Source organism: Lonchura striata, chromosome 27 (genome assembly GCF_050655825.1).
Source record: "Lonchura striata isolate lonStrDom1 chromosome 27, ASM5065582v1, whole genome shotgun sequence".
Lineage (NCBI taxonomy): Eukaryota > Metazoa > Chordata > Aves > Passeriformes > Estrildidae > Lonchura > Lonchura striata.
Genome location: NC_140729.1, coordinates 5,522,567 through 5,546,304, shown reverse-complemented (window position 1 = coordinate 5,546,304; position 23,738 = coordinate 5,522,567).

Here is a 23,738-nt window from a genome sequence, read left to right as displayed (position 1 = left end):
GATGTCACACCACCAGATGTTCTGGGGCTTCCTAAAAGCTCATCTCAAAGAAATGTCCACATCCCTGGGATTCTGAGGAAACGAGGGTACACTTACATGCAGCTCCTTAAAGCTGGCAGGACTGGCACTCTACCAACCCTGGTCACAGGTACTAAGAATGTTATAAAAAATAAAGCTACTTCCACTGCCCAGAAATTGGTTTGGATATTTCTCTTGCAGATGACTCTTGTTACCGAGAGCAAATTACTCCAGAGAAATATTTTTATTTTTATTTTAAAGAAAATCAAAACTGAATCCATGTATGTAATTGCCAGTCCAAGAATAAACATGTTTCAGGGCACTTACAATCTTTTACATGCTTATAAAATTCATTGGAGTAGTTTATAAAAATAAACCTCCGTAACAGCACAACATACTCCAGCTCTTTGCTGAGTACAAAAAAGGATGCTCCTTGTGTTTCTATTTGTAGATAAGTCTCTCAGAGTTTTATTGTATGAAACAAGTTTGACGGTCTTCCAATTCAAATTTTCTTGATTAGCTGCCTGAAAATACCATAGTACTGCATGACAAATTAGCATTTACTTATTTAGAATTTTCTTGATTCTTGAGTTTCTCTACAACATAGTGATATACTAAGCTCAACAGTCAGCTGTGTTTTACACCCTGTATTTTCTACCACTACAATTAATTAATCCATCTGGGCATAGGTGGACTTCTCTAAGTAAAGGAACTGAGTGTTGAAATTTCACTCTAATCCATGGATTGTGCTCCAGTGCATTATATATACTATACCTTTATTTAAACACTCTTATGACCTATTGCTTAGAAGAAATAAACATTTCACTCAACACGCTTCATGCCAAAGGAATTTATAGGCAATTCATTCGACTGCTTTGGTTCCTTGACTATAGCATTTCATTTGACATATATTTAAATCATCTCAAATTATTAGAAAGAACTTTAATTGCATGCTTCATCTTTGCAACAATGTGGTTCTGTTAGAGGGAAAATGCCGCGGGAGACAAGACTCATGATATCATGATCATCAAGTCTCAGTTTATTGTGACAGATTACACAGTTTATATATGTTCGTTAATTAGCTCATACATATTGCAAAAGCCAAGCTCATGATTGGTTGCTATGTGACTTGTACTATTATCTTAAAAGTATCTTTATGATCGATACATGCCTGTCCAGCTGGCCTTGCAGTTAGAACAGCTTAGTACTCTTTTGTTCTTCTCTATCTACTTCTACATACCAAGCAGTTTCAATATCCTGTTTTCTGCACACTATCTACTCTTCAGGGCCATGCAAACTTTGCAGCAGTCACGTAGCCCTCCCTATTTGGATTAATTTTACAGTATCATGTCCCTTGTCGTTCAACCATTCCTCTGTCAGGCTCTCTTCATCTCTCCCGTTTTCCTTTTGTACAAGAAGGTGTGCATTCAGCATTTTCTGCAAAAGCTGCTGCATCAAGCCTTGCAAGCAAGTAAACACACAGGGCAAAACAAGCAAAAGTATCACAATTATGCTTAGAACTATTATGCCGTATTTGATAATGTCTCTTAACTATGGTCCGATCCCCAATCCTTTTAGCTATCTTTTTAAACCTAATCTATCCTCTACCTTTAACTGTTGAGTTAGCTCGGTCAATTTTCGTATTTGCTTATGGATAGATGTAGCGTGATCAGATAAGTTCATACAGCACATTCTTTCAAATTCTTCACAACTATGACCTTGGGCTAGAAGAAGTAAATTAGTGGCAGCTGCTCTGTTTTGCAGAACTGCATGACAGATACTACCTATATTTGTGGCAAGCTCACTTAACATTTTAGATGAAATATTAATTTATTTTTCTGTCCAGTAGGCTAGGATTTTTAATTGTGTGAGAGCTTGCACTGAAGCAACTCGTGGGGTGAAAAATGAGGTTAGTATTACAGAAGTGCACCCCACTTCATATTTCTCATGGTTTTGATTGTTCTGTTTAACATGAAAGGAACAAACTTAATTCTAAATACAAACTATATTTATGATAAACTTAATGTTATGCTTTTGATTATTTAATTGATTGTCCCTCTTTTTCTTTTGCCATTGAAAAGCAATGGTAAAATGAACAGAAAAATCACAGGCATTACTAAAACTCATTAAAACTTAGTAAAAAAAGTCTATAACATAATTAAAAACACACTTATGAAAAAACCTAAAGTCTACAATTTTCTGTGGGTGAAACACAAATCTTTGCACAATCCACTTTTGCTGTGCATCCTCTGATTTACTTGTGGAGAGATTAGTGTTCTCTTGAAATTGATAAGTTTAACATTCTTCAATGAAATCTATCCAGATTCTGCACCTGCTAAAACACAAACAAACTCAACACTCCCCACAGGGACTGGAGGGTCCTCTCTCAATTCTGTTTCCTAAAATTTGCATGAAGAAATGGAAATATCAACATCTTTATAATAAACATGAAAAAACATCAAGAACAAAACAATGCATATAGTAAAGAAACTAACAACAAATAAAAATCAATCAGATAATACACAATTAATATTACATATAAAATCACAGTTACCAAGTGCTACACTATCAAATTGTCATCCCAGAGTCTGCAGCAGCTGATAAACCTTAAAACAACAGAGATTTGGATAAAACATGTCCGGATCATGTCTCTCCAAAACTCCCTTTGAGGCTCAGCTGCCCTACATGGTCAAATTGTCAAGCCAAAAGGACTTGAATACTTTTTGATGCAGAAAACACCTGGGTCAATCACACCATCCACGTAGAGCCAGAGCTTGGCCAGAGCTCAAACTCTAATTGGAGGATATGTTTTAACACATTATAAAACAAAAGTCCTAGAAATAACAGTTATAAGTAAAAAACCTTATTATTAAAACTTTATCAAACTATCAAATAATTGAACCTGTCTAAAATCTCTTTCAAGACAAAAATTCTCTAAATACAACAAACCCTTTCTTCAGAAATCTGAAAATTTGAAGTCTGAAATCTTGAACTAAAATTCGGACAATGAATTTTTAAAGGAAGATGAATTGCAGCTGCATAAAATATTGGATAAAGAAAACACATGAGTAGTTAAAAAATCAAAAACACAGGATCCTGAAAAAATATCTTGTAATCAATCACCTAAAGAGACAATAAAACATATGAAAACTGACTGTAAATACTATAACAACACCTTAATACCTTAATACCTTAATAATAATTCTTATCACAAAAATCAGACAACTCGCATTTTATGATCAACCTATTAACAAGAAATGTTTAAAATAGTTTAAGACAATCCTTTTAAAGCACTCATATAACATTAGTAACAATCACTACTTATCATTACTTACAAAAACTTAACAATCACTATTTATCGTATTATCTATAAAACTTAAAAATTACTATTACTTATATTATTATCTATAAAAACCCAAAGACGGAGATTACAAACTCAATACTAAAATTCCATCAGATGACATTTTCTTAACTCTTTGTTTTCAGAGACATTTTTGGTAATTAAATAATTACTAAAATTTCTATCTTTATACAGTGATTTTTATCTATATCATATTTGAAATAACATTGATTCACATAATGTTCATCCTTCTTGGTATCTTGGAAAACACTCGGTATTGCTGTACTTTTTCATTACGTCTCTGACTCTTGTAAGAAATTGGGAAGATGCTGTTGAAATTTTTGCTGTAGTGTTGCGATCCCGCCACCGGTGGCGCTGCTGCTCTCGGCGTTGTCGCTGCCATGGCAACCAGGACTGTGCCGCCATCTCCGCCGCCATTGCTGGGCGCTGCGGGGAGATGAGGGGCGGCGCCGCCTCGCTCCCGTCCTTGTTGTGTCACCTTGTGGATGGGAGAAGAGACACCCCCGCCACGGCCGCGCCCCGCCTGCTCCGGCTCCAGCGCGGCTGAGCCCCAGGAACGCCCCTCTCCCCCCTTGCGCTGCTGCTCGGCAGCAAGGAGCCTTCCGTCTCTCGGCTGATGTCCGCTCCGCCCCGGGCTCGCCTCCGGCTCGGTGCTGGCCGGCCCCGGTCTGTCTGGCCCCGCGCCCGCTTCGTTCTACCTGATTCCCGTTCACAAAAAGTGAATTTGGGATCCCAGTCCCGTTGCCATAAAGCAATTTGGATCTCAATTTCCAGCACCTCAATGCTACTAGTGTCTATGGGAGGTACAGGCATTTCAGAAGCAGAGATGGGAATGGGAAAATTTGTGAGAACCGGAGGGTTTGGCTCACTGGAGAGAAGCGAGGGTTTACATTCCTTATTTTTCTCCAGAGCTGTCCGTATCACTTCCACCGCCCTCTTTTCTGCCTGACACATTAACAATTCGTTATCAACCACTCTCCAAAGTTTACTCATTTTCTTGCCCGGTTTATCCTCATCTAACACTAATTCCCACAACTTATCCCTATATCTTCTCCATTTTGAAAGTTTATGAACACTATGGGGGTTAACGAAAAAGCCGTAAGACTCAGCATGATGCAATAGCGAAGGGAGATCCTTATCTAAGTCAATCCCCCTAATCTGCCTTTTTCTAAGAGAAGCACTAAATAAATCATATGCTGCTTGCCTTTCCATGATTACGTCCGTACCGTTGCTGGCTCCTTCAGGCTTCGGCAGCACGTATCGGCTGAGCCCGCTTCTACGGTCACTCAGGGCGCGGAGCAGAGCGTTTCGCCTCTTCTCTTTATTTTCGCCGTCCTTCCAGCCGCAGGACCCGCACTCCAACGCAGCACCCCTCTCGCCTTAGGCTCGGATCAGGTCCCTGCTTTCGGGCGCCAGTTGTTAGAGGGAAAATGCCGCGGGAGACAAGACTCATGATATCATGATCATCAAGTCTCAGTTTATTGTGACAGATTACACAGTTTATATATGTTCGTTAATTAGCTCATACATATTGCAAAAGCCAAGCTCATGATTGGTTGCTATGTGACTTGTACTATTATCTTAAAAGTATCTTTATGATCGATACATGCCTGTCCAGCTGGCCTTGCAGTTAGAACAGCTTAGTACTCTTTTGTTCTTCTCTATCTACTTCTACATACCAAGCAGTTTCAATATCCTGTTTTCTGCACACTATCTACTCTTCAGGGCCATGCAAACTTTGCAGCAGTCACGTAGCCCTCCCTATTTGGATTAATTTTACAGTATCATGTCCCTTGTCGTTCAACCATTCCTCTGTCAGGCTCTCTTCATGGTTCCTACAGTCAAACCTATTTTGCACTAAACCCCACGAAAAGCCAAGATATTTTCTAGATTCTTAGTGAAAAATAGCCCACACAGGAACCTGGAAAACACACATTTCAGCATCGTAAAAACCTGACAGCAAACTCAGGAGTATCAGAATTAGTCTAGGCACAGCAATCAAAATGGAGACTTCCCCTAGAGGCATCTTCCATGCTCTGTAAAGATCTCGTTACACAGAACTGCCTGGAATGAACACTCCAAAGAATGAAAAGCATTCCATACCCAGGGCTGGCTTCAGAGCTATGACAATCAGCCTCAGCATGTGGTATTTTGCAAGATGGGTCTCAAAACCACAAATCACTGCAGCATCAATAGGCACAAATACATTTTTCCTCTTTAAAAATATCTACCTAAAAGTTAATTCATTTTTCACACAAAATGTGAAAAATGCTAAGAGCTAAATAAAGGGCTAATAAAGAGCTAAATAAACCCAACTGATGCTTGCCATAGGGTCAAAACAGAAGATAAAACAGAAGTGTAACATGATCTGGCATATCCCTATTAACTTGTAGAATAAACCTATTGTGGTTCACAGCCTAACACTACATAAAGCTTCTGTAATCCAGATTGTACCATTCAAAGCACTAGTTGCTTTCAGAAAGCATCTGCAGTTTAACATTTTACACGACCCTAGCGAATAGGTCAGAAAATCCATCAGTATCCTGACCGGGCCATAGGTGATAGCTGACGGCCACACAGATTTCTCCTCCTGTCAAACCTGAGCGATGCTCTTTCGCGGGGTAGCGTAGGTACTGTAGCAGGGAAAAACTCTACTCTGGTGCTGCCCGAGCACAGACAGAACCGCGCATCCCTGCTGGGCACCGCGGGCCGGACTCTGCCCCAGAGCCCCACGTCAGGGGCGGCCCCGGGCTCAGCCGGGCAACCCTCGGCCGGCCCGGGGCCCGCCCGACACCCCACGGGCAAGGGCTGTCCCGCCCCAGGGAGAGCTTCGTGTGAGCTCCACCGAGCCGCTGATTCTGCCGGAGGCGACACCCGAGGGCCCAGACCGCCTCACGGCCGCGTCCGGAGGAGGCTGCGCTCCGCACGGAGCGGACAGCGGCGGCCCTGCCCGAGCTGCTCGCCGAGCCGCGAGGCCGCCCTCAGCAGCGAGCACATTCCCGCACCACTGCGAGGGTGGTGGAGGGCCGTACGTGTCTGGCAGGGCGGCTCGGAGGCGCTGGTGTTCCCCTGGCCGCTGCAGACCCTCACGCTGAAGTTTCCTTCTCTCGTGCCCTCAGGGCTCCCAGAGCCGCCCTGGGCTCTGGTGGAGCAGGCCGGGGCTGCTCCATCCCGGGGCACTGGGCAAAGCCATTCCTTGGTGTGGGTTTGATGTTCCCCACACAGACAGCGCCGGGCTGTTTTGGGGGCTGTTTTGGGGAATTGGGGCTGTTCTGAAGACTCGGCTGCAGCCCTGCTCAGAGGGACCGGGAGAGGCCCAGCAGCACGGAGCCAGCCTGTCTGGAGCACTGGGGCACCGAGCAGGACGCAAAACCTGCTACAGAGAGGTGCCACTGGCCACAGCAGCAAATGAGGAAATCTTCCTCTGGCTGCAGGTCAGGGAGCAGCGGGTGTGATCAGCGGCGTTCCATGCCCCTGTAAGGTGGAGGTGGAGATTGGAAGAGCCTCTGGAGGGACTGGCTGGACGCTGCAGTGGTCAGTGTGACACGGAGCTGTGGCCGGCCTGGTCAGTGCAGGTCACTCTGGCCCCTCTGTTTGGAGGCACAGGTCACCTCGGGGCTGGAGCCCAGCTGGAGTCAGGAGAGGCTGCGCTCAGCAGTGCCTCTGGAGTTGATAATCTCTCTCTGATTCCCGTGTGGTTCATGTGCCACTTCCCAAACAGCACGGAGAAGCCCACCTCTGCCTTTAGTGTGCTTTGAGAAAGCCCAGCTCAAACCTGCTTAGTTTTCTAGTGAGGGAATTTGTCTTTCTCCACAGGCTGCAGAACCCAGGAGTAGGTTGCCAAGTGTGGACAGTTGGATGTTTTCCTTTCACTGACCACTGGGGCTTTGGGGTCCTGTGTAAATCCATGGGGCAGAGGGATGCTGGGATCAGGTGGCAGTGCTGGCTGCTGGAACGTGCCAGGATCCTTGTCTGCAAGCTGCAGTTGAGTGCATTCTGTAATTCCTGAACCAGAGGTGCTCACCTGCCTCTCCCATCGAGTGGGTTTGTTTTTTGGGGTCCTGTATTTCTTTCTTGTTGTCTTCCACAAATCCAGGGAAAAACACGCATTTTATTTCAGTTCTTCTCCTCACCTAATCCTCTAGCTGCTCATCTAGAGGTCTCTTGCAGCCCCTGATACTGAAGGAGTCTTTTCAGGGTTACCTAGGGGCTCTGTGGGGTGAGAGCTCATGGATGAAGTGCTGCTTGTGGCCAGGGAGCAATGGAATGGCAAGCAGCTGGCTCTCTGGGTAGAGAGGTCTCATTTCTAGCTAAGGGAACCTATTTCTGGCTCTGATCCACAAACTGGGTCAGGTCCAGGCAGTTCTCTCTGGACTGCCCACACTGGTAAATGCAGCTGCCTCAACTTCTAATTTTTCTTTTTTTCAGACTCCATTGATGATGTGTCTTATGACCTCCTGGAATGCCATGGCCAAAGGAACCTTCTTTTCAGCTGCAGGGGTGGCACCTTCATCATGTGCTGCCCTTCTGGAGCAGGAGCTGCTGGCACATCAGCCATTGATCTGAGGGAATGAAGCAGGGTGCACAGGAGAGCATTTCTCAGAGCCAGAGGCCATGGAACAGGGTGGATGCAAGCTTGGGGAGTTCACCTCATATTAAAATCCTCTGTGGCCTATGGGGAAACAGCAAATCTCTCTCTGCAAAGCCTAAGACTGGAATATGCCAGCACCCATCATGCCAATATGTCCCTGTCTTGTTTCCAGACAAACCTCCTGTTAAACCTGCCAGAGTTGCCAAGATGACCAGAAAAGTGAGGGCCTTTCAGACAAATCCTCTTCCCCTTGAAGACCTCTCTGAGCTCCCCAGCTCCTTCTGATCTCTGCCCCATCCTTGGCTTTCCACCCCTCTCCCTGCCTCAGGAGCCATTGCTGGGAAGGATTTACCAGCTTTGGGAACTGGGAGCTTCAAGATTGAAGACTTCCAGCAGGAGCCCCAGTTCCCAGATGTACCCAGTACATCTGTAAATCTCCCCCACAACTGTTATTTGCTAAATGGAGCAGTCCCAGCAGTGCTGTATTTCATCCCAGCATTTATTTAGCTTTATTTTTTGTGCTGTACAATGTGGCTGCTTCAGTGAGGCCGTGGTCCCCCCACCTTCCCCTGCCTGGCCTGGCTGTCCCCAGGGCACCTTGCTGAACTCTCCCATGGTGCTGCTTACTCCTGGGCTTGTGTCACATGTCCTTTCTAGAGGATGATTTTATTCAGCAAACTCCTGGTGCAGGACAGCAAAGCTGCAGAGATGAGCACAGACGCCAACAGAGAACCTGGGTGTGCTGAGGCAGGACATGGAACTGATGCAGGCCAAAACTGCCCCAGGGTCACCCCATTCCAGTCAGGAGTGTGGTATCAGGGCTACCAAACCGTGAAGTGTGGTAGCCCCTCTGTGCATCCCTGTGGGATGAGGAGGACAAGGCAGGGGAGTGTGTGAATGGGGAGGGAAGAGCTTCCAGGTGTTCTGGATGAGGTGTGGTAGAGCCAGGGCAGCCTTCCTGTGCACCTCAGGTGAAGTGCTGAGGGAGTGACCTTCACACAAAGCCTTGGGTTTTCCCACTGCATTCCCCAGGTGCAGCAGAATGTCAGAGAAGGAATCAAAGCACGGAGGATTTCCAGTGAAGGAGATACTGGGAGGAGTTGGACATGTGTTCTTCCATTCCATAAAACAAGGAAAACCAGGGGCCAGAGAGAGGGATAAGGAGTTTCCAACGTCTGCCAATCCCTGGTGACTGCCCTCCCTGCCCTGCCAGACCCTCTGGCACAGATTCCAAAGCTGTGGGGCAGATCATGAGGGTGAATGTCCTGGTTCTGGCCAGGATGGGGTAAATTTTTGCCATAACCAGGACAGGGCATGGCCAGGACGTGGAGGTTGTTCTGAACCACTCCACAACATTTTCCAGGGACAGGGGAAGAAATCTCCGCTGGATAACATGCATGACAGCCTGGTTGGGTACTGCCAGGCTCTATGGGGTGGATGGTTGCATGTGAATTGTCCCAGTCCATTATTAATATTGTTGCGGTTACTGCTCATTTTCTTGTTTCATTGCTGTTTCCATTATATTGTTCTTGTCTCAACCCACAGTCTTTAACTTTTGTGCTTCCAGTTCTATTCTCAAGCCCACCAGAGAAGGGAGGGGAGAGGGAGAAGGGAGTGAGGAGCAGTGGTTTGCAGTGTTCCAGTGGAAACACCAGACTGGGGAATGCCATTCCCAAACCACAAAAGTGAGTGCATGAGCACTCTCCATCTCAGTCCCTTGTTTTCTGCAGCCATGACCTCCAGCACCAGTCTCCAAAGCAAGAGGCAGCACTGAGGCATTTGCAGTACTCACCCTGCTCCAGACATGGAGAATGTATAAACAGACTCAGAAGGGCTTCCTCATGGCATTGAAACTCCTGTCAGCTTCTCGCACTCTGCCATGGTCAGCAATTCCTCTTGCAACACTCAGGAGTTTCCAGGTTTGTTCCATCAGCTAAGGCTTATGTGCCTTGAAGCATCCCCCCAAGTAGTTTGCACATGGCATTGTTCCTTCCTGTCCTCTTTCTAGCTTTGATGTGCTAGTTTTCTCCATCGTGTGGTGGCTCTGAGCACCCTCTCTGACCAAACACTGCCTTTGGAGTGACTTTCCCTCTGTGCCAGATTTGTCTGCCCATGGTGTCGTTTTGCATGTGCGAGGCAAGGGACCCCTTTTGCCTTTCACAACCTTCAAGGTCCCTTCCAGCCCAAACCATTCTGTGGTTCTGTGAGGCTGTGGCCTTTCCCTGCCCTCTGAGGACACTGTGCCCAGAACCTGGAACCACCCACTCTGTGACATCAGCCCCAGGTGCCATGGACAGTGCAGTTGCTGCAGCACTCGTCAGAGACTGCACTGGAAGAGACAAGCTTTTGTCTCTTTCAGCTGACAGATGCTGCTGACAGCGATGAATCTTCTGTACCTGTACCTCTTCATCCTGCTGGCTGTGTACAGACCTGCACATGGTACCTGGGGCAACTGCAGGTATGGCCCCAGGCTCTAGGAGGGTGCTTGTCCCCCATTGCCACACCCCAAACCCCATGTGGGAGCCTCCTTGCCAGCACCCAGGTACTGGAACAGAAGGGCAGTAATGATTTTGTGCTTCCAGAGGGACCTGTGGGCTCCGGCCCATGGCTTCTGACTACAACTCCATAGATGCTGACTACCGAATTGTGACTGGCACAGGTGCCCTGCCAGGGGCCTGGCCCTGGATTGTCAGCATCCAGGACCCCAGGAAAATAGGCACCGGCCATACATGTGGAGGGTCCCTCATCAGCCCACAGTGGGTCCTCACAGCAGCCCATTGCTTCCTCCAGGCCAGGTAAGGAGGAGCAGGGAATGAGGGTATCCTCACCACACAAACAGTTGCCCAGCCTGCAGCACCTCAATACTACGGGGCCCAACTGAGGGACTGCTCAGAAGGCTGGGCTCGTGCCACTGCTGCCCAGCAGCCTCCAGTGTGGCATTCCTGGAGCCTAAGGCATGCTAGGGCAGTCACACTCCTCATTGCCCTGCTTTCCTCTCTGCCTTGAGAAGCAGAAGGAAGGGAAGTGCTGAGCTGCCACAGTGATGCCTTTTCAGGACTACCTAAAAACAGGCCAGACAAGGAATAAAAAGTGATTATATTTATTGAAGGGCCTCCAGGTCCATTTTAGGCAAAACAAAAGACCCCCCCAAGTGCTACAACCCAAAATTGACCACGGGTCAAAGGTTTTCACACCTATAAATTTGGTCCATTTGCATATTTAGGGTTAATCTTCTAATTACAGCTTCAGGTAATGAAGTCATTTACCCCCAGTTTGCTCCCCTCAACTCACTTTTGTTTCCATCTCTCGAGGCCTGAGGCAGTGAGGTATCCTTGATTGCCAGGCCTGGAGAGGAATTTTTGTGACCAGAATGGGAAAGCAGCAGCAGCTCACACTGTGTGCAGAATTTAGTTATACAGTAAAAAACTGCAGGATTACAAATGGATGAAAAATACAAAAGCTAAAATCCTAAGGCATCAACAGCACACGGCTCTGCTCTTCCTCAGACCCCTCTCTGCCTTGCAGGAATGTCACCATGTGGCGTGTGCTGATCGGGGCCACCAAGCTGACCCATCTGGGCCCTGAAACTCAGGTGCGCCACATCAAGCGGCTCCTGGCCCACCAGGAGTACACGGCTGATTCCCAGCAGAACGACATCGCCCTGCTGGAGCTGGACAAGCCCGTGGAGTGCAGTGACTACGTCCAGCTTGCCTGCGTGCCCAACGCCTCGCTCACAGTGTCAGAGCTGAAAACCTGCTACATTGCTGGCTGGGGTTCTGCCACTGCAAAAGGTGAGTTCCCAAAAAGGGCCCTGAGGGTGAGCTGGGCACACCAGCAAGATGGGTTTGGCTTCCTGACAGCACAAACCAAAGTCAGGCTGTAGGATGTATGCCTCTGGAGAGCTGGGCCTGGCCTGCTCCCCAAAGGCAGACAGAAAGGACACAGCGCTTCAACAACTGCTCCAGAGGCAAAGCCAAGCCCTAGGGAATGAGTTCACCCCCAGACAGGGGAGTGGAACTGGCAAAGAGCTGCTGGGTGCCCATTCCTTCCTGTGCTTGCAGCTCAGGGTCCGAGTGATGTCCTGCAGGAAGCCAAGGTCCGTCTCCTGGATATCCGGCTGGTTAACAGCAGCCGTCGGTACGCTGGGGCCATCCACACCCACAACCTGTGTGCTGGCTACCCACGGGGTGGCATGGACACCTGCCAGGTATGAGTGCTGGGAGCCAGCAGCGAAGGTACCCCGTCACCATGGGCTTTGTCTGGCAAACCACTTTTCCTCCACTGCTGGAGTTTCCTTGCCAAGTGACCGTGTTCCCCAGGCCTGCCCCTCTGCCCAGAAAGCCCATCCAGTGTTCTCAGCAGCCCACAGATCCAGATTCTGGATGATCTATGCTCTGCCCATCCAGGATCACTGTGCAGATACAAAAGGGGGCCTTCACAGACACCCACCCTGTTCCCAGCTAAGGTTCTTGAGACTCCAGCACCTGAGCAAAGCCTTTTTGTACCATGAATACAGCTGTGGCAGGGGCTGCAAGAGAGAAACAGGCCTCTAGTGCTGACAGCAGCCACCCAACAGCACCCTAATCCTCTTTCCTCTGTTGCAGGGTGACAGTGGAGGGCCTCTGGTGTGCAAAGATAACCATGCTGGCTACTTTTGGCTTGTTGGAGTGACCAGCTGGGGAAAAGGCTGTGTCAGAACAAAACGCCCGGGAGTCTACACCTCCACTCAGTACTTCTACAACTGGATCCTGATTCAGATGGGCATGCGTCCACCTGGAACAGACACTCTAGCACCAGAGACAACCTACATCTCAACCCCTCTTGAGCAGCCAGAGCCAACACTGACAGAGTCAAACTGCTCTACTCCCACTCCATATCCTGAGTCAGCTGAAACAGCTACTCCAAGACCAGAGCCAACCTTCAGCTCAGCCCCCTTGGAGCAGCCAGAGTCAGCACCAACAGAGTCAGGCTGCTCTACTCCCACTCCATGTCCAGAGTCAGCTGAAACAGCCACTCCAGCACCAGAGCCAACCTTCAGCTCAACCTCTTTTGAGCAGCCAGAGCCAACACCAACAGAGTCAAACTGCTCTACTCCCACTCCATGTCCAGAGTCAGCTGAAACAGCCACTCCAGCACCAGAGCCAACCTTCAGCTCAACCCCTTTTGAGCAGCCAGAGCCAACACCAACAGAGTCAGGCTGCTCCACTCCCACTCCATGTCCAGAGTCAGCTGAAACAGCCACTCCAGCACCAGAGCCAACCTTCAGCTCAACCCCTTTTGAGCAGCCAGAGCCAACACCAACAGAGTCAGGCTGCTCTACTCCCACTCCATGTCCAGAGTCAGCTGAAACAGCTACTCCAGCACCAGAGCCAACCTTCAGCTCAACCTCTTTTGAGCAGCCAGAGCCAACACCAACAGAGTCAGGCTGCTCTACTGTGGTGGTGCGTTTTTATTTATTTTATGTACGGTTTTACAATTTTGTATTTCCCCAATGGTTTGTTCCTGTCTTCCCCTATTTGCTGTATTGGTACATCCTTTTGTTCTGTTTTCCCGCCTGGTCCCCCTTTCCCGCCTTCCCAACACCTGTCCGTCATCCCCAAAACTGCCAAGTCATCCCCCTGTCCCCTCCCAGGTACCTTGTCTGTCACTCGGTGTTCCTTCCCCTCTGTCCAGAAACTTCTCCACAGGGCACCGAGTGATTGGACGAGGGCCTGGGGCCACTCCCCTGTCCCCTTCCCATTGGACCAGGCGGAATCACCCCACCGTGGAGCCACTCCCTTCCCCGTCTCCCATTGGTTTTCCCTCCCTGGTTTCCACTCCCATTCCCTTCCCAAATCCTATAATTGCCTGCCCCGAACCCCACTCGGGGTTCCAGCTTGGGGGGGTTTCCTGTTGGTGTATCTTCTTTGCGTTGGCCACGTTGGCTCCAGATTAAAGAAGACTTTTACCCCAGCTGGTTCCGGCTTTTCCTTGCCGCCTTAGGGTAGCCGCTGCTGATTCAGGACCCACGGGGACACCTCTCAAACCCCATCAGGGCGCAGCGAGAGGTGCCTCATTGCCCGTCCTCACCCCAGGTGCCGAGCTAGCCGGGGTTGAGCGCAACATCAGAGGGCACTTGGGGCTGGGGAGCGCGGCAAGTTGGCGCCCAACGTGGGGCCCTGGAATCGCAGCTAGGACCCCGTGGCAGAGGAGTTTGAGGTCCCCCAGACCTCGGGAATTACCCCTCGTGGCCGTCAACTGCCCCTGGTTAGAGCGCGCTCCGTTTTAGAGAGCTGCGCTCCCAGGGGACGGAGCCGGTAGCGCCGGAGGCACCAGCGGCGTCGGTCTCCACCGCGGCGGTTTGGTAAGTTCTGTTTTTTCGTTTCTACCCTCCCCTGGTGGACCCTCACCGTGTAGACGGTGTAGGGGCGGTCCGGCTCTCCCCTAGCCCTCACCGGGTTTGCCTCCCTTCCCGGGCGGGAGTGCGTCGAGGGTGGGGACAGAGCGGGGAGCGGCAGTCTTCTTCGTTCTTTTGGGATTTTCAGAACTTACCTCGCGGGGCACCAATTAACAGCGAGCTATGGGTGCTAAGCTCTCGGTGCCCCAGAAAAGCCTCTATACCCAAGTTGTGGGCATCCTTTTAGTGGGTGGGGTGAAAATTAAGAAAAATGAAGTTAAAAAATTTGTCAGATGGTTGTCGCAGGCTTTTCCCGACGTTTCGGCAGCTAAATTGTACCAGGTCCCCTTTTGGGACCAAGTCGGGAGGGAGATTCTGCGTAAGTCAGATCTTTCTCTCGCAAAATTCACTTTATTGGCTCTCCAAATTCGCGATATTGTTAAAAATAACTACGGAAACCTGCCACAGCCAACTGACAAACAAATCCCCAGTTCAGCGGGTGGGTTTAGCAACCCTAAACCTCTTTCCTCTCCCTCTGCTCCTAATTCTCCCCCAGGCGAGACAGGCGCCGTCTCTGCCTCTCCCCGTTCCCCTGCTTCTCCCAAATGTACAGCCCTGTCCCGTAGAGGGTCTGTTCGTGTTAAGTTATCCCCCGAACCCAAAACCTCTCCCTCGGCCACTCTCCCTGGGCTGCCACAAAATGGCCGCCCATCTCCCTCAGTCTCCCGGGCACAAGATGGCGGAGCCCGCGCGGCTTTTCCCGCCACTTGTGCTCCCCCCTCCCGCAACCCCTTTCTTCCCGCCTCCTGAAGTTCCGCCCCTTCCCCGGATCTCCCCGCCCATGTCCCTCCTCCACCCTATCCCGACCACGCCCCTGCTGACGCGGGGTTTTCCCCGCCCCCTGACTCCGCCTCCGGGGAGGGGAGTTCCCATCCTGCCACTCCCCCCGCTCCTGGCCACGCCCCTTCCGCCCCGCCCCCTGGTTCCCACGCTCTAACTTCCGGTTCCCACGCTATCGGTTCCGGAAGGGAGGGGCGTGGGAACCCGGAACCCTCTCCAACCCTTCCGGCCTTCTCTGCCGCGCCAGTCGTCTACACACCGCGGCAGGGGGCCGGGCCCCTTGCACAGTGGTCACCCATCCCACAGCATGTCATCAAGGAGCTGTGCAAGGCTCAGAGGGAGTTTGGCCGCGAAAGCGAATATTTTCGGGGGTTGCTGAAAGCAACCTTTTCTGCGGCCGAATATGTCCCCGCAGACATTCGGACGCTCATATCATGTCTCATCTCACATGGTGAGTTCCTGATATGGGAGTCGGAATGGAAGCGGGAGATCAGGGATGTTCTCCCTGACCTCTGGGCCTCTGCAGAGACCTCCCGGGATGGGGATGGGGCAGTGATATCCCTCGACCACTTGTGCGGGGAGGGGGATTGGAAGGAGGGGGCAAAGCAGGCGGAAAAAATCCCACGGGGCGCACTGCAGGTCAGTGCGAGAGCGGCGGAAAAGGCACTGGTCACCTTGCGATCGCGCGGGGCGGCCATTGATTTCTTATCTATTAAGCAGGGACCAATCGAGCCATTCGTGACCTTCGTGGACCGCCTGCACAGGGCGATGGAGGCTCAGGTTCCGGACGAGCGCCTGAGGGAGGGGATGCTTGCCACAGTGGCAAAGCAGAACGCAAACGAGCCCTGTCGGCAAGCGATCCTCAGCCTCCCTCTTGAACCTGAGCCCACCCTGCAGGCAATGTTGCAGGTTTGCGCTCGGAAGGTCACGGTCCCTGCGGAGGATCCGCGGAGGACCCCTCAACCGCCATCAAGGAGGGTGTCCTTCGCCGCCGCCCGGACGCCGCCGGCCACACCATCGGCCAACCGTCGTCCGCCAGGAGCATCCCCAAGAGGACCCCCGCAGACGGAAAAGTGCCACCTCTGCGGGCAGGGGGGACACTGGGTCAACAAGTGTCCCCTCAGGGAGGAGTTCTTAAATTACAGGCAACACCAGGGGAGGTCTACCCCCAACTTGGGGGCTAGACCAAAAAACTGATCTATGAGCGCAGTCCCTCCCTGCGCTCAGACAGAAATAAGGTGGGGAGATTAACACCGGAGGAGGGGAGGGACAACACCAGCTTTCGCACCCCGCCTGAGGACCTTTCTTTACAGGACATGACCAAGCACCGGACGAACGAACCAGCCTATATGAGGGAGGACGTGGAATTCATTTCCACTGCTTGGCTGGGTCGAGACCCAACCCAGCCCAAGCCAATACTTAACACCACCTCTAATTTCTCCCCATATAGGTTGGCCCTGACCGACGCTCTGCATCTGCGAGACGATCATTGGCATTTCGTCACTGTCAATGCTGACGACCCAGGGACCTGGAGGAACATCCGTAGTAAGTACATCGTCCTTGGGGACACAAAATACACGCCTTTAGACATTACCATCGCTCCCTGTGTAACATCAAGGGATCCGGACCAGGTGGTTTTGTGGCTGCACTGCTCCCACCCTCCGGCTTTCCTTCCCAAGGGCCAAATCATCGCCCAAGCAATTCCGATATCTGGGCCACCGGTACACCCTGAAGATTTGTGGCGCAAGTCTGCCAAACAGGATTACCAGGTGTGCCGGGCCCAGGTCATTGGGAAGGAAAGGCCGAAGTTGGGTTGTTACATGTGGAAGGGCCAGGAGTTCAAGCACATCAATGGACTCCTGGACACAGGGGCAGACGTCACGGTCATTCCCGAACGGGATTGGCCGTCGCGTTGGGAGTTGCAAAACGTAGCGGGAAAAATTTCAGGAGTAGGAGGCACCCAATTGGCAAAACAATCGAAAAACATCGTCAAAATTGAGGGGCCGAATGGGCAATCGGCGTATTTACGCCCATTCGTTTTAGACTATACGGAGCCCTTGTGGGGGAGAGACCTGATGGCCCAATGGGGGGTCACAATTGACATACCGACCCCCCAGGTTTTTCGGGCAGCGACCATTGAGGAGCGTCCCACCCAGAAACTGAATTGGCTGACAGATACTCCAGTGTGGGTGGAGCAATGGCCGCTGAATAAACAAAAATTAAAAGCGCTCCGGGAGCTCGTGGACGAGCAGTTAGCCAAAGGGAATATCCAAGAAACTACATCTCCTTGGAATTCCCCCGTCTTTGTCCTCAAAAAACCGGGCAAAGACGAGTGGCGGCTCCTTCACGACCTCCGTGCAATCAATGCAGTAATTGAAAATATGGGCTCTCCCCAACCTGGGATGCCGTCCCCGGCGATGTTGCCTCAAAATTGGAATCTGGCCATAATTGATATTAAGAATTGCTTCTTCCAAATTCCCCTACATCCTGATGACGCGCCGCGGTTTGCCTTCTCGGTTCCCTCCATCAACCGAGAAGCCCCAATGAAGAGGTACCATTGGAGAGTACTTCCTCAGGGCATGAAAAACAGCCCAAGTATTTGCCAGTGGTACGTTTCTTCATTGTTGTCCCCTGTGCGTGCAGCCACAACTGGCGTGATCATCCACCATTACATGGATGACATTTTAATTTGTGCCCCCAATGACGATCTGCTTACCCATGCGCTTGAACTGACAACCAGTGCGTTGGTTGCTGCAGGGTTCGAGCTGCGCAAGGACAAAATTCAGAAGATGCCGCCCTGGAAATACCTGGGTTTGGAAATTACTAAGCGGACCATTGCTCCGCAGAAATTGGCCATCAAAAATACAATTCGGAACCTAGCAGATGTCCAGCAGCTGTGTGGGTCTTTAAATTGGGTGAGACCCTGGTTAGGTATTTCCAACGAGGACCTAGCCCCTCTTTTCAATTTATTGAAAGGGGGGGATGAGCCTAGTTCTCCCAGGGAGCTCACCCCAGAGGCCAAAGCTGCTTTAGAGAGGGTCCAGGAGGCCATGTCTGCCAGGCAGGCCCACAGGTGCGATCCGGGCCTGCCCTTCAAATTCATCATCATGGGCAGACTGCCACACCTCCATGGCATCATCTTTCAGTGGATGGAGACCCTGGGAAAGGGCACGGACCAAGGCAAAAAGGACCCCCTCTTAATCATAGAGTGGGTGTTCCTGAGCCACAGTCGGTCCAAAAGGCTGACCAAACCACAAGAACTGGTGGCGGAACTCATCCGCAAAGCGCGGATGAGGATCCGGGAGTTGGCAGGTGAGGACTTTAAGTGCATTTACATACCTTTAAAATTGGAATCGGGCCAATTCACCAAGGCCATGTTGGAACACCTACTGCGAGAAAACGAATCCTTGCAGTTTGCTCTGGATAGCTACACGGGCGAAATTTCTGTTTTGAGACCAGCCCACAAAATTTTTGATTCGGACGTCCAATTCGAGCTAAAAGTAACACGGATTCAGAGCAAAAAACCCCTAAAGGCTCTGACAGTTTTTACTGACGCGTCCGGAGGGTCCCACAAGTCCGTAGTGACTTGGAGGGATCCTCAGACTCAGCGGTGGGAGTCTGATGTCGCTGTGGTGGAGGGATCCCCACAGCTAGCTGAGTTGGCCGCAGTCGTCAGGGCTTTTGAGAAGTTCTCTGAACCCTTCAATTTGGTCACAGATTCGGCCTATGTAGCGGGTGTAGTATCTAGGGCACAGGATGCAATCCTGCAGGGTGTTCCCAACGAGGCCCTCAATGAGTTGCTCTCAAAGCTGGTTAGGCTAATCTCCCACCGAGAGCAACCGTTTTATGTAATGCACATAAGGTCCCACACCGACTTGCCGGGGTTCTTGGCCGAAGGTAATCGGCGTGCCGATGCCCTTGCGGCCGCCCCCGTGCAGCTGGCGCCACTCCCGGAGAAGTTCCAGCAAGCTAAGATCAGCCACCAGTTCCATCATCAGAATGCGCCTGGTCTGGTCCGGGAATTCCACCTGACCCGGGACCAGGCCAAGGCCATCGTGGCGACTTGCCCGTCCTGTAAGTCGCTCCCCTTGCCATCGGTGAGCGCAGGGGCTAATCCCAGGGGACTCCAATCCTGTGAGGTGTGGCAAATGGACGTTACTCACGTCCCTTCCTTCGGGAAGCAGAAGTACGTCCATGTCTCTGTGGACACCTTCTCTGGGGCAGTTTTCGCCTCTGCCCACACCGGGGAGAGGGCAAAGGACGTTCAGAAACATCTAGTCCAAGCCTTCTCCATGCTGGGCGTCCCCAAATTGATCAAAACCGACAACGCCCCCGGGTATACCTCCAGGGAATTTGCCGGCTTCCTGCAGCAATGGGGAATAGAACACAAGACCGGCATCGCCTATTCCCCCTCAGGTCAAGCCGTGGTGGAAAGGACTCACCAAAACATCAAACGGATGCTGAAACAACAACTCTCAGCATCCAAGCATGAGTCCCCCCAAGTCCAGTTGGCGAGAGCCCTGTTTACTTTGAACTTTCTAAATTGTTCATTTGAGTGTCTCAATCCCCCCATCGTGAGACACTTCGGGGCATCAGAGCAGAGCAAGGTCAGGGAGAGGCCGCCAGTTCTCATCAAAGATCCAGAGACCTGGCGGCAGGAGGGACCCTATGACTTAGTCACCTGGGGACGGGGATACGCTTGCGTATCCACGCCCTCAGGCCTGAGATGGGTCCCTTCCAAGTTCGTCCGGCCCTACGTCCCTAAGAACTCGGACAAAAGACCGTCAAGTCCTCAGGTGGGGCACGCGGCCCTCCGCAGGCGGAGGAGGTCCCTTTCCCCCAACTCCGAACCATTTTGTTATGACCTTCCTTTCCCCTTCCTAGGCTCCACGGAGTCCCTTTTCCTTTGGAGGATGGACCTCCCTATTAATTTTAAGTATTAATTTTCGTGTCAGTTTATTTTACAGAGCCGTATCCACCACCACCGGTCCACCCAGCATGTTCCCACCAATCTACCTCATCCTTCTGGGCCTCTCCATCGCCCCACATCTCCTGCATTCGTGGATTGTTCCTCAGCCTTTGGAGTTCGCTGGCGTGTGCTGTGTAAAATCGAGTTCAAGGGCTGAGGACGTCCGGACGTCCATCTCAAGGATGCAGGAGATGATCCATCACATCCAAAAGGAGTCCACAGGATGGCTGGATTCCCTCTTCGAAGGATGGGGCCTCGCTGGGTGGATCCGTTCCCTGATTCAGACGGGCATCGTGCTGCTGCTGGGGCTCATCGCCTTCGCCGGGGGCTTCGGGGTGGTCAAGCGGCTGTTGCTGAAGGCCCTCAGCAACAACATCAACATCAACCACGCTACAGTAGCCGACCCGGGTGAGCTCCAGCCACTTAACATCAGTGAGCAGCCAAAAGAAGACCCAAACGATGTCTGGTTTGACGAGGATGCCAAGGACTCTGTCTCCCCAGTTTAAGGACTTGTGTTTACCTCCCTCTCCTTCTTTTTCTTTTAAACACAAAAGGGGGAGATGTGGTGGTGCGTTTTTATTTATTTTATGTACGGTTTTACAATTTTGTATTTCCCCAATGGTTTGTTCCTGTCTTCCCCTATTTGCTGTATTGGTACATCCTTTTGTTCTGTTTTCCCGCCTGGTCCCCCTTTCCCGCCTTCCCAACACCTGTCCGTCATCCCCAAAACTGCCAAGTCATCCCCCTGTCCCCTCCCAGGTACCTTGTCTGTCACTCGGTGTTCCTTCCCCTCTGTCCAGAAACTTCTCCACAGGGCACCGAGTGATTGGACGAGGGCCTGGGGCCACTCCCCTGTCCCCTTCCCATTGGACCAGGCGGAATCACCCCACCGTGGAGCCACTCCCTTCCCCGTCTCCCATTGGTTTTCCCTCCCTGGTTTCCACTCCCATTCCCTTCCCAAATCCTATAATTGCCTGCCCCGAACCCCACTCGGGGTTCCAGCTTGGGGGGGTTTCCTGTTGGTGTATCTTCTTTGCGTTGGCCACGTTGGCTCCAGATTAAAGAAGACTTTTACCCCAGCAGATTCCGGCTTTTCCTTGCCGCCTTAGGGTAGCCGCTGCTGATTCAGGACCCACGGGGACACCTCTCAAACCCCATCAGGGCGCAGCGAGAGGTGCCTCATTGCCCGTCCTCACCCCAGGTGCCGAGCTAGCCGGGGTTGAGCGCAACATCAGAGGGCACTTGGGGCTGGGGAGCGCGGCACTCTACTCCCACTCCATGTCCAGAGTCAGCTGAAACAGCCACTCCAGCACCAGAGCCAACCTTCAGCTCAACCCCTTTTGAGCAGCCAGAGCCAACACCAACAGAGTCAGGCTGCTCTACTCCCACTCCATGTCCAGAGTCAGCTGAAACAGCTACTCCAGCACCAGAGCCAACCTTCAGCTCAACCTCTTTTGAGCAGCCAGAGCCAACACCAACAGAGTCAGGCTGCTCTACTCCCACTCCATGTCCAGAGTCAGCTGAAACAGCTACTCCAGCACCAGAGCCAACCTTCAGCTCAACCTCTTTTGAGCAGCCAGAGCCAACACCAACAGAGTCAGGCTGCTCTACTCCCACTCCATATCCTGAGTCAGCTGAAACAGCTACTCCAAGACCAGAGCCAACCTTCAGCTCAGCCCCCTTGGAGCAGCCAGAGTCAGCACCAACAGAGTCAGGCTGCTGTACTCCCACTCCTGATCACTCAACTGCAACAGCCACACCAGAGCCAGAGTCGACCTCAAACCCCTCTGAGGAGCCAATGTCAAGGCAACCTCTCTTGCCTGCTCCACATCCATACCAGATAGTGGTGAAATTCTTAACTCGGGTGCACCAGATACTGCTGGGCCTCATGAGAAAAAAGACATGGGCAGCAGGATGAACAGGATCCACTGCAGGCTGCAGTGGACCATGACCATTACATACTGGGGCAGTGCCTGCTCGTCCAAAGGCAGCCTCAGGTCAAAGGCGTCCTCTGTCCTGCCAATCTTCCTCCTCTGCATGCACAAATGCTGAAATTTATTTAGTTGTGTAAATAAAGTTGCCTGTTACCACTGTTAGCATGTGTTTGTAGTCCAGTCCAGTCTCCTGTGCAAGGCAAGGACTCCCAAGCCAGGCACCAGCAAAACAAAGCTCTGATGGGAGAAGGGACACAGGTCACAGGGGGCTACAGCTCTTGAGGACAGCAGTTGGGAACACTGTTTTATGCTGCCCAGCAGTGGAATCCCTGGGTGCGGGACTTGAAACTCAACTCTCATGACTCAGGGAACACCGTTCTAGAAAGTCTCAAGGCTGAAGATTGGCCGGACACAGGCTGAGGAGGAGTTCCACAGCCAGAAGTTCCACAGCCAGGAGCAAGGATTTCTGAGCAGTGGGCAGACCAGAAGAGCTTTGTGCCACCCCCAGTGTTGTGATAGATGAACTGTCCACAGCTCCCCTGCAGACACTGCTGGCACTCAGACTGACTCCACATCTGTCAAAGACATAAGGAATATTTTGGCAAAGTGCCTCATGTTCCCCTACTGAGCATCCTTACCACCCTCTCTGAGGAAGCCACATCCCTGTGCTAAGGCTGGAAAGCAAACACCCAAACCCAAACCCTTTACTTCTTCCCTAGCACACCCACCCCAAAGAAACTCAGAACCAAAATTAAAACAAAACACCCCCACCAAATAACACCCCCAAAAAAACCCACCTCCACATTAAAAAATTAAAACTGGACTATTGAATTAATTTCCCATACATTCATAAACTAGATTATCTCTGTGAAGAGGCATCATCTGGCTTTTGCATAACCAATACTTGGCAACTAAAGTTATATTAGGGGATTTTATTATAGGTTGGGTGTTAGGTTTTCTATCCCATATGCAATGGAATGTGAGGTTTTCTATCCCATATGTGAGGGTTTCTGTCCCATATTCAATGGCATGTGAGGTTTTCTATCCCATATATGAAGTTTTCTATCCCATACTCAATGGGATATTAGGTTTTCTATCCCATCTGCATATTTTCCCCATTCCCTGGAGCCTCTTGCACTTTTTGGAACCTCTGCCAGCAACATTCTACTCCTTGATCTCGGTTTTAATAGGTTCAACATATTAATTGTCAAACATTATTAGTGTTTGTTCTTAAGCACACATATGCTTTGGTCAGTACAGAATTCTTAAAAAAAAGGTTTGGCAAAGTAAATGGTTGATAAATCAAGGGAACAGAGAAAAAGTAAACTGTAAGGAGAATGTACATAAATAAATACAAACTTTTACCTTCATCAGGTAGCTGAGACTTCTTTCACTGAAGACATCCCTAAGGAATCCCATTTCCTCTTTATGATTTGAATCAGGTCTTAGCTGAGATGTCAAAAGGGCCAAAGTTTCATGCAACCCTAAATTTAGATTCAGGACAGAACAAAAACATTCTACACAGCATTTCTCACAGGACCTTCTACTGCAGTCTTAACAGTCACTACATTTATTTGGGTATCACATTGATGATCATCACATTTGCAGAGACTTGTGATTATCTCGTGTTTATCCACAGCTCATTTTGC